This window comes from Palaemon carinicauda, chromosome 6 (genome assembly GCF_036898095.1).
Source record: "Palaemon carinicauda isolate YSFRI2023 chromosome 6, ASM3689809v2, whole genome shotgun sequence".
Classification (NCBI taxonomy): domain Eukaryota; kingdom Metazoa; phylum Arthropoda; class Malacostraca; order Decapoda; family Palaemonidae; genus Palaemon; species Palaemon carinicauda.
The window spans coordinates 65,244,757-65,257,256 of NC_090730.1; the positions used below are offsets into that span (position 1 = coordinate 65,244,757).

The window sequence follows — 12,500 nt, forward strand, 5'->3', positions numbered from 1 at the left end:
TCACTTTCATTCCCCACAACTCCGATCCATACATCACAGTTCTTACAATCACTTTCTCATATAGAACTCTCTTTACATTCATGCCCAACCCTCTATTTTTTACTACTCCATTAACTGCCCCCAACACTTTGCAACCTTCATTCACTCTCTGACGTACATCTGCTTCCACTCCACCATTTGCTGCAACAACAGACCCCAAGTACTTAAACTGATCCACCTCCTCAAGTAACTCTCCATTCAACATGACATTCAACCTTGCACCACCTTCCCTTCTCGTACATCTCATAACCTTACTCTTACCCACATTAACTCTCAACTTCCTTCTCTCACACACCCTTCCAAATTCTGTCACTAGTCGGTCAAGCTTCTCTTCTGTGTCTGCTACCAGTACAGTATCATCCGCAAACAACAACTGATTTACCTCCCATTCATGATCATTCTCGCCTACCAGTTTTAATCCTCGTCCAAGCACTCGAGCATTCACCTCTCTCACCACTCCATCAACATACAAGTTAAACAACCACGGCGACATCACACATCCCTGTCTCAGCCCCACTCTCACCGGAAACCAATAGCTCACTTCATTTCCTATTCTAACACATGCTTTACTACCTTTGTAGAAACTTTTCACTGCTTGCAACAACCTTCCACCAACTCCATATAACCTCATCACATTCCACATTGCTTCCCTATCAACTCTATCATATGCTTTCTCCAGATCCATAAACGCAACATACACCTCCTTACCTTTTGCTAAATATTTCTTGCATATCTGCCTAACTGTAAAAATCTGATTCATACAACCCCTACCTCTTCTAAAACCACCCTGTACTTCCAAGATTGCATTCTCTGTTTTATCCTTAATCATATTAATCAGTACTCTACCATACACTTTTCCAACTACACTCAACAAACTAATACCTCTTGAATTACAACACTCATGCACATCTCCCTTACCCTTATATAGTGGTACAATACATGCACAGACCCAATCTACTGGTACCATTGACAACACAAAACACACATTAAACAATCTCACCAACCATTCAAGTACAGTCACACCCCCTTCCTTCAAAATCTCAGCTTTCACACCATCCATACCAGATGCTTTTCCTACTCTCGTTTCATCTATTGCTCTCCTCACTTCCTCTATTGTAATCTCTCTCTTATTCTCATCTCCCATCACTGGCACCTCAACACCTGGAACAGCAATTATATCTGCCTCCCTATCATCCTCAACATTCAGCAAACTTTCAAAACATATATATAAAAATATATATGAATATATCTACAGTATATAGATAAAAATATATAATTGTATATAGATATATATTAATATATATAATTATATATAAATATTAATATAATTATATATATATAAATATATACATATATGTAAATATATATATATATATATATATCTATATATATATATATATATATATATACATTATTCATATATATAAATATATACATATAGATACATATATATAAATATATTTATATATATATAATTGTATTTAATATATATATAAATATATATATATATAAATAAATACATATATATATATATATATATATATACATACATACATACATATACATGTATATACATATATATAAAATTATATATAAATATATGTATATAATTATATATAATTATAAATATATTTACATATAAATATAATTATCTATAAATATATACATATATATATACATTATACATATATATATATATATATATGTATATATTGTAAATATATATACGTACATATACATATATAATATATATAAATATATATTTATACATATTATATATAAATATATATCTATATATGTATATATATATATATATATATATGTGTGTGTATATATATATAATATATATATTTATATTTATATAAATACATATTTATAAATATAAACATATAGATACATATATATAAATATATTTATATATAAAAAAATATAAATATATCTATATATATAAATATATAATTGTATATATATGTATATATATATAATTATATATAAATATAAATATATATACATATAAATATAAATATAAATATATAAATATGTACATATATAAATATATACATATAAATACATATATATATAAATATATAATTGTATATAAATATTATATATATATATATATATATAAATATATATATAATTATACATAATGATATATATAAATATAGATATATTTATATATATGTAAATTTAAATATATACATATACATATATATATACATATATATATATATATATATATCTATATATATATTATATATACATATATATATATTTATATATATCCATCCATATACCAAAGGCACTTCCCCCAATTTTGGGGGGTAGCCGACATCAACAAGAACAAAACAAAAAAGGGGACCTCTACTCTCTATGTTCCTCCAGCCTAACCAGGGGACTCAGCCGAGTTCAGCTGGTACTGCTAGGGTGCCACAGCCCAACCTCCCACATTTCCACCACAGATGAAGCTTCATACTGCTGAGTCCCCTACTGCTGCTACCTCCGCGGTCATCTAAGGCACCGGAGGAAGCAGCAGGGCCTACCGGAACTGCGTCACAATCGCTCGCCATTCATTCCTATTTCTAGCACGCTCTCTTGCCTCTCTTACATCTATCCTCCTATCACCCAGAGCTTTCTTCACACCATCCATCCACCCAAACCTTGGCCTTCCTCTTGTACTTCTCCATCAACTCTTGCATTCATCACCTTCTTTAGCAGACAGCCATTCTCCATTCTCTCAACATGGCCAAACCACCTCAACACATTCATATCCACTCTAGCCGCTAACTCATTCCTCACACCCGTTCTCACCCTCACCACTTCGTTCCTGACCCTATCTACTTGAGATACACCAGTCATACTCCTCAGACACTTCATCTCAAACACATTCAATTTCTGTCTCTCCATCACTTTCATTCCCCACAACTCCGATCCATACATCACAGTTGGTACAATCACTTTCTCATATAGAACTCTCTTTACATTCATGCCCAACCCTCTATTTTTTACTACTCCATTAACTGCCCCCAACACTTTGCAACCTTCATTCACTCTCTGACGTACATCTGCTTCCACTCCACCATTTGCTGCAACAACAGACCCCAAGTACTTAAACTGATCCACCTCCTCAAGTAACTCTCCATTCAACATGACATTCAACCTTGCACCACCTTCCCTTCTCGTACATCTCATAACCTTACTCTTACCCACATTAACTCTCAACTTCCTTCTCTCACACACCCTTCCAAATTCTGTCACTAGTCGGTCAAGCTTCTCTTCTGTGTCTGCTACCAGTACAGTATCATCCGCAACAACAACTGATTTACCTCCCATTCATGATCATTCTCGCCTACCAGTTTTAATCCTCGTCCAAGCACTCTAGCATTCACCTCTCTCACCACTCCATCAACATACAAGTTAAACAACCACGGCGACATCACACATCCCTGTCTCAGCCCCACTCTCACCGGAAACCAATCGCTCACCTCATTTCCTATTCTAACACATGCTTTACTACCTGTGTAGAAACTTTTCACTGCTTGCAACAACCTTCCACCAACTCCATATAACCTCATCACATTCCACATTGCTTCCCTATCAACTCTATCATATGCTTTCTCCAGATCCATAAACGCAACATACACTTCCTTACCTTTTGCTAAATATTTCTCGCATATCTGCCTAACTGCAAAAATCTGATTCATACAACCCCTACCTCTTCTAAAACCCCCCTGTACTTCCCAGATTGCATTCTCTGTTTTATCCTTAATCCTATTAATCAGTACTCTACCATACACTTTTCCAACTACACTCAACAAACTAATACCTCTTGAATTACAACACTCATGCACATCTCCCTTACCCTTATATAGTGGTACAATACATGCACAGACCCAATCTACTGGTACCATTGACAACACAAAACACACATTAAAAAATCTCACCAACCATTCAATTACAGTCACACCCCCTTCCTTCAACATCTCAGCTTTCACACCATCCATACCAGATGCTTTTCCTACTCTCGTTTCATCTAGTGCTCTCCTCACTTCCTCTATTGTAATCTCTCTCTCATTCTCATCTCCCATCACTGGCACCTCAACACCTGGAACAGCAATTATCTCTGCCTCCCTATCATCCTCAACATTCAGCAAACTTTCAAAATATTCCGCCCACCTTTTCCTTGCCTCCTCTCCTTTTAACAACCTTCCATTTCCATCTTTCACTGTCTCTTCAATTCTTGTGCCGGCCTTTCTTACTCTCTTCACTTCTTTCCAAAACTTCTTCTTATTCTCTTCATATGACTGACCCAGTCCCTGACCCCACCTAAGATCAGCTGCCCTCTTTGCCTCACGTACCTTGCGCTTTACTTCCACCTTTTTCTCTCTATATTTTCATACTTCTCTATACTATTACTCTGCAGCCATTCTTCAAAAGCCCTCTTTTTCTCTTCCACTTTTACCTTCACTCCTTCATTCCACCATTCACTGCCCTTCCTCATGCTGCCTCCAACAACCTTCTTGCCACATACATCACTTGCAATCCCAACAAAAATTTTCTTTTGCTAACTTCCACTCCTCCTCTAAATTACCAGTTTCTCTTACTCTCACCTCGTCATATGCCATTTTCAACCTTTCCTGATATTTACTTTTTACCCCAGGTTTTATTAGCTCTTCAACCCTCACTAGCTCCCTTTTACATCCACCTACTCTATTCCCCCACTCTTTTGCTACAACCAATTTTCCTTCCACCAAAAAATGATCAGACATACCGTTAGCCATACCCCTAAACACATGCACGTCTTTCAATCTTCCAAACATTCTTCTAGTTATCAACACATAATCCATTAATTTATATATATACTGTATATAAATATATATATATATATATATATATATGTATATATATATAAATATATGCATACAGATATATGTGTATATATATATATATATATATATATACGTACATATACATATATAATATATATTAAATATATATATAATATATATATATATATAAATACATATTTATAAATTGTACATATAGATACATATATATAAATATATTTATATATAAAAAATATATAGATATATCTATATACAAATATATAATTGTACTATAATATATTATATATATATATATATATAGATTGATAGATAGATAGATAGATAGATAGATAGATAGATAGATAGATAGATATAATTATATATAAATATAAATATATATAAATATAAATATATTTACATATAAATATATATATATATTTAAATATATATATATATATATATATATATAATTGTATATAGATATATATATATATATAATATATATATAAATATATATATATATACATTACATATATATATATATATATTGTATATAAATATATATATATAAATATATAAATATATAATATATAAATATATATATATATATATATATAAATATATATATATATATATATATATTTATATATATATATAATGTATGAATATATATATATATAAATATATATCAATATATATATTTCTATATATATATATATATATATAGATATATATATATATATATATATATGTATATATATATATATATATATATATAAACCTTATACATATATATATACTGTATATATAATTTTATAAATATATATACATATATATATATATATATATATAAATGTATATATAAATATATCTATATATAAATATACATATATATATATATATATATATACATATATATATATAAATATATATATACAAATATATATATATATATATATACAGTAGTGCCTCTTGACTTGAATATGAGCAGTTGCGATGTAAGCACACAAATTTGGTTTAGTTTGAGGGTATTGTATCAACAGCTGAGCAATGCACAGCAAGCAGTCACGCAGCACCTATATGCCAACTACACAGTATTCAAGCTGTCTTCTTGTGACTTTTACTCCATTTTGTCTCACATTAGCTTTCAACCACACCAGCCCTCCCTGGCCAGAACCACAAAAGTATCCGCTCTCTGAGCAACAATCCTAGTAGCATCATACTATCTGAGTGTCATTAAAACAGTTCTTCATTAAAACAGTTCTTTATTGAGTTATGATTAGGTGTTCTTCGTCGAGTTTCAATCGCTATTTTTCATTCATGAAGCCATTTTTTGCTGCACTTTAAAGTTAAGTTATATATAGTTTGACAATGCCCTCAAGGTAATTAGAAAAAGACGATAAGATGGAGACAATCATGTAGAAATGAAAAAAAAACGAAGTTATTGCAAAGCATGAACTAGGTATACATGTGGCTGACCAAGCAACACTTTACAATTGTACGACATACATGCTTTTTACAATTCTAAATTGAAAATAAGATATCAAATCAATTAATGTTGCAGAAGGAATGCTCCCATTGACTAAACAGCAGCTACATCGATAGCGTTAAAAAAAGTGTCTCCTTATCTGGATCACTGAAAAGCAATTAGTAGATGATACAATTACTGAAAACATTGTTTTTGTTGAATGAAATGCTTTTATTGTGCTGACCCTTTGAAAAAGAGGTCAGGCACGTCAATATAAAGGGAAAAAAAACATTCAAAGCGAGCTGGGACTAATTTGAAAATTACAGAAGAACTGATATTCATAGTTTTGTGTGATACATACTATGAGGCTTCGAGCTCCAATGTCAAAAGCCCTTGAGGCCTTCAGTGCCAATTCTAAAATGATCGAGGATTCAGAGGTCAATATATCACAGCAAGTATTCAACTGCGATGAGACCAGTCCTTTTTTGGAAAGAAATACCCAAAAGGACCTTTATTACAGCAAAAGAAAAGGAAATTTTAAATCACAAGCCCATGAAAGACATCTAACCCTGCTGTTCTGTGCTAATGAAAGTGCAGATTGCAAAATCAAGCCTCTCCTGGGAAATCCACAAGCCTTCAAGAAGTGCAAGGTGTAGAAGAAGCAACTTAATGTCAGGTGGGGGCAAACAGCAAGGCTTGGGTGATTCGCATCCCCTACATCTTAATTATATGCGCAAATCTCTTTGGCGTATTGGCGTTTCCTTGTTAAGTAGAAGGTTGTTTATACAACAAATGAAAGAAAAAATAATAATATTCAGTTTATCAAAATTCAATTGTAGGATTTTTTATACTATAGGTAAACTTAAATGTGTTATATGAAGGCTCGGAAAGTTTCAATATAGAATCCATAGTTTTTTATTATTAAAAGGGAGGGGGAGATTATTCAGGCCTATGAGTCGAAATCGACTCTTTCAGAAGTGATTCGAGTAAATCCGAGAGGGAATAGTATGATATTAAAACGTGAAATCTAAGTTAGAAAAAAATAAATTGGCGATGGATACCAGCTATAAATAAAAAATTAAATTTTGTTTATTAATTATGTTCTTATTAAAAACGTAGAAATATTAAGAAAAGAAACTCTTAGATTCCAATAAACATGAGCGAATATGCCGTTTCACAGTACAGTATAACTCAGAGAAGATAAGTTCTCCATATCATGGCCAGAGTAAATTATTGCTAGTTTTGCAAGATTGCCGCAAAGACCGCTTACAAAATTTTTCTTGAAATCAAATTTCACTATGGGAAGGTGAATGGCAGATGTTTACTGAAAAGAAATAATGACTCAGCTGTAAAGACAAAGTTTCTGCGTGTTATGGAGCTGATTAAGAATAAGAGAATGTGCTTAAAGCAAATGTGATTGGCAAGTAATTCCAATACACTTAGAACAAACAACTTTAAGATATTAAAGTACATTTATATAATCATTAAAAGATTAGAATTTAGATTACAAAAAACAGGATTAGTCTGATAGTCTGACAGGCTAAGTCAGCTATATCCGTTAAATAGCATATTAACCTCCTTGACGTATAACGCTCGATAGATTGTTCCCTCAAATATTCTCTGTACGGTCTTTAAGGGATGATGACCGAAATTTTCTTATATGGATACGAGGCATAGAGATGAAAGCCACTTTCATTTGATTTGACTTTAGCAACACTTACAGGATGGTACAATCGAGAAAGATCTGAATGGGATGCTATTGATTATGAAAAATCTTATACAACATGCATAAAGAAATAACTAAACGATGTTGTCAGAGATTGATATCCAGGTCATGAGCAAGGTATTTGATAGACCGAAAGTTTACTTTTACTTACTTTTACGGGTTTACTTCTCGCCTCCATCAGACACTAAAGGTCTGTTCAGGCGGGCCTTGATATGTGAAAATAATTTCTTTCCAGTTAATGTTTTGCTCTGTATCTTATCAGTTATTTCGCTAGCATTTGTATTCAGGCTTAATAGTTTTCAGGTCACTATTATAACACTTTCTAAAAAGATAAGTCTTCAGGTTTTTCATGAAAGCTGCCACATTTTTGCTATTCTTGACATCGAGTGGAAGGTCGTTGAAGAGTCTCGGTGCAGTATAACTGAACGTTCTTCTTCCTATTGCATGATTCGCACTAATTTCGAATAGTCTATGTAGGTCATCAGCATGTCTAACTCTTACAGCGGCGCTGGTAGCTTCAGGGTAGGGGACCAAGCAATCACGAAGATATTTAGGCTTATCACTTGTAAGTGCTTTATGAGTCAACAAGCAAATCTTAAATTCAATTCTAGCCTTAACAGGTAACCAATGTAGATCGATCAATGCAAGAGTTATTCTCTCCCGTAGTTTAATGCCTTTTATCAGTCTAGCCGCCCGGTTTTGCACATTTTGAAGCTTTCTTAGTAGTGTATTGGGCAATTTGTAGTACAGAGAATTGCAATAATCAAGCCTTGATATTACGTGACTCATCACTAAAATTTTTGTACTGCCCTCTGTTAAATATTTTCTAATAAATGCTATGTTTCTCAGGTGATAGTTACACACTTTCACTGTGTTCACTATTTGGTCCCTATTTTTCACAACAGGCACAATCCCAACATCAGCATCACCATTTTTTATACTTTGAATTAACTGGTAATTCTTCAAAGCCACCTTTGTGCCAAAAAACATACATTCTGTTTTATCATCATTTAATTTGAGCTTTTCCTCAGCATCCATGTTTTTATTTCAGTCATTATCTCATCAATTTTCTTCTCTGTATCTTGTGTTGTTGAAATTGAAAGGTAGAATTGAGTATCATCTGCATATAGTTTAAAGCCCACTTTTTGTTTCTTCAAGATGTGTGATAGCTCGATAGTATACATATTAAACAAGATAGGGCCCAGAACACTAGCCTGTGGTACACCCTTCATAAGAATTCTCTCACTGGATCGGTTTCCAGAAACTTCTACAATAGTCTTCCTATTCATTAAGTAACTTCGCAAAAATTTCAGTGCTTCCTCAGTCACTCCAATAGACTAAGTCGTCAAGTAAGTACTCATGCACAACAGTGTCAAAAGCAGCACTAAGATCTGACATGATCAAAATTCCACACTTTCCCTCATCAAGAAGACCTATCATATCATTCATTATTGAGCATATGGTAGTTTCTGTAGAATGATTAGCTCTGTAGGCCAACTGATTTTCCGGGAATACCTCTAACTCATCAATATGCGCCCATAATTGCTCACTTATGACTTTTTCAATAAGCTTCGACATGTAGAATAAATTTGAAATGGGCCTATATGAATTTAGCTCGTTTACATCACCTTTTCCTTTGAAAATTGGTTTGATCAACGCAGTTTTTTCACAGCTAGGAAAACAGGATTGTGATATACTTAGGTTAATTATATTCAGGTAAATATTATATACAACTTGCTTGTTTGGAGCTTCACTTATTGAAATGTTTAGGAAAGGGTCATTTCCACAATATGTATTCTTCATCTCTTTCATAACCTTTAACAAGTCGCACATATTTATTTCCTTAAATTTTATTAACTTCTTTCCCTCCTTCACTGGCATAACTGACTGTCCTTCCAAATGATTTTGGGGGAAGCCTCTATAGATTTTATCATTTTTTCATTGAAGAATATAGCAAATTTCTCTGCACAAACATTGTCAGGCAAGACATATTTTTTCTTTAATCCCATCAAATCATCTAGGTTTTTGTGAAAGTCCTTCATGTTATTGGTTTTTTTTACATTCGCCGTTGTAGAATTTTCTTTTTGTTTTTTCTAACAGGATGTTATAGTAATTTCTGGCCTTATTATATAGATTTCTGGCTTGTGAGGATTTGGCTCTTTTCCATCTAGCTTCCATCTTACGTCTGTGTCTTTTTGCCTTTAATAGCTCTAACATTTTCGCGTACAACTATTTGTTTGCTCTTTATGGGACACATGGTATCGTACATTTTTCCAAAATTGTCATTATATTTCTTGGTATAACACCCAACACATTCTCTATCTACCATATGTTCACATTGTATGTTCTCACAAGACATTTGCGCTACACTAGATTCAATCAAATTCTCAGTATCAAAATTTTCCCGTTCCCTGTATGTGATCCATTTTTTCAATACTCTGATGCAATTCATATTAACATCGAAAGTGATGAGTTTATGTGTTTTTGAGATCTCAAAGTCTGGTTCCACTTCAAGGTTTCTTATTAGGTCATAATCTTTCCCACATATGACCAAGTCGAGTGTATGACCACATGCTGACGTTGATACTGAAACACTATTTATTAAATTAAACATCTCAAATACTTCCTTGAGTTCTTTAGTCTTATAATCGTTTTCATCATCTACCCAACCATTAAAGTCACCACTAATTAATGTATTTTTAATATCGTCCACCACACCCACAAGAATACTAAATTCTTCAATGAATTTCCTCATATTACTCCCTGGTGGTCTATATAATGATATTATATTCAATACCTTACTGTTTCTTGTCAGTTTTAAATAGATATATTCAAACGTTTCAAATACTATTTTATTGAAATGAGAATAAACATTTAAGACTAGACAGAAGAACAATACTCGAAACACGGTAGAATGAAAAAAATATATATACATTTCAAGACAGACTGATCGTGGAAAGTCTTACTATCTCAAGCTAATTTTTGTGTGAATATAAAGAAGAAAGTTCAAATGTGCTTCTCCAAAATAAATCTAAAATCAAGAATCACACCTAGAATTTTGAATGAATTATATACAGTTAAATAGGCATTGTCAATGCAAAGATCTGGAATTTAAGGAGCCAATGTCTTTAACCTATTTACAATCATACTTCGAGTTTTGTTAAAATTCAACCTCATGCCCCCTAATTTGCACAATGCCCTAATTTTAGCTAGATCTCTATTAAGGAAATCAGCAACCCCAGCTCTACATTCAGGAAATGGAATTGACCCAAAGAGTAGTATCATCTGCATATGCAAGGGGCATATTTTCTACTTAAAACCACAAATCATGCATATATAGTGTGATAGAACACTACCCTGAAGAAAACCTGATTTTACATTCCTATAGTAACTATGTTACTCATCAACAACAACTCTGCAATCTTTTACTTAAAAATTCACTAATGACGCCAACAAAAAACACACCTATTCCCATCTGTCTTAGTTTGAAAACAATGGTTTTATATATATATATATATATATATATATATATATATATATATATATATATATATATATATATATATACATATATATATATATATATATATATATATATATATATATTTATATATATATATACATATATACATATATACATATATATCTATATATCTATAAATATATATATATATATATAGATATATATATATATATATGTAGTATATATATTTATATATCGTTACAAATTTTAATCATTCATCAGTGTTCTCCTTGAGATTAGCTGATATAGCCCCGGTTAGATCTATTGAAAAATACATAAAATACACTAAAAACTGCTATACATTTACACAACACTTTTCATAGGAATATCTTAACGAAGCCAGTGATGGTGACATGTACGCACGACAACAAACTCCAAATAGTAGCACTTCTTCTCATGGAGAAAATAATCTGAAATTCTGATTTTGAAAATTATCTTAGAAATTAACGTTTAACATAGCTACTATTGGCTACTTCTAACGGTGTGAGTTAGTAGGAGAGCAAAATTAAATTTCAAAATCAAATAGAACCTCAATCCTTTCAAAAATTGCTGGGGAAATGAAAGGAGTAATGGAGATGCATATCATATTCTTCCCCTGTAAATAAGATTGTTATTGAAATGAGGGACATTGTTTTTCATGACTCGGAGGTCTTGAGAACACAGGTTGCACTCTTAGTAATTGCAAATAACGTTTATTTCAAGATTAAACATTAGGAATAAGCTTTTTTTATTCTTCAAATTTCATAAGTATTTGACAAGCATGTAGTCTCGTCTTTCATGCTTGCAAGGATGCAAAATGGATTCATATTAACTGATATATCTTTGAAAAGATTCACAAGGCCTCAAAAGCATTCCTCAAGAATCAGCTACATTTGCGCAATCGCTGTCAAGTAAAACCGAATAAATTCTTTGGTGTTA

At 32.1% G+C, this 12,500-nt stretch overlaps 1 protein-coding gene across 1 annotated transcript in view; it reads right to left on the reverse strand.

Annotated features, from left to right (window-relative positions):
- The window catches only part of LOC137643032 (fibrocystin-L-like), a 222,281-nt gene that overhangs the window by 208,657 nt on the left and 1,124 nt on the right, over nucleotides 1–12,500 (reverse strand). The gene's annotated exons all lie outside the window — the stretch shown is intronic.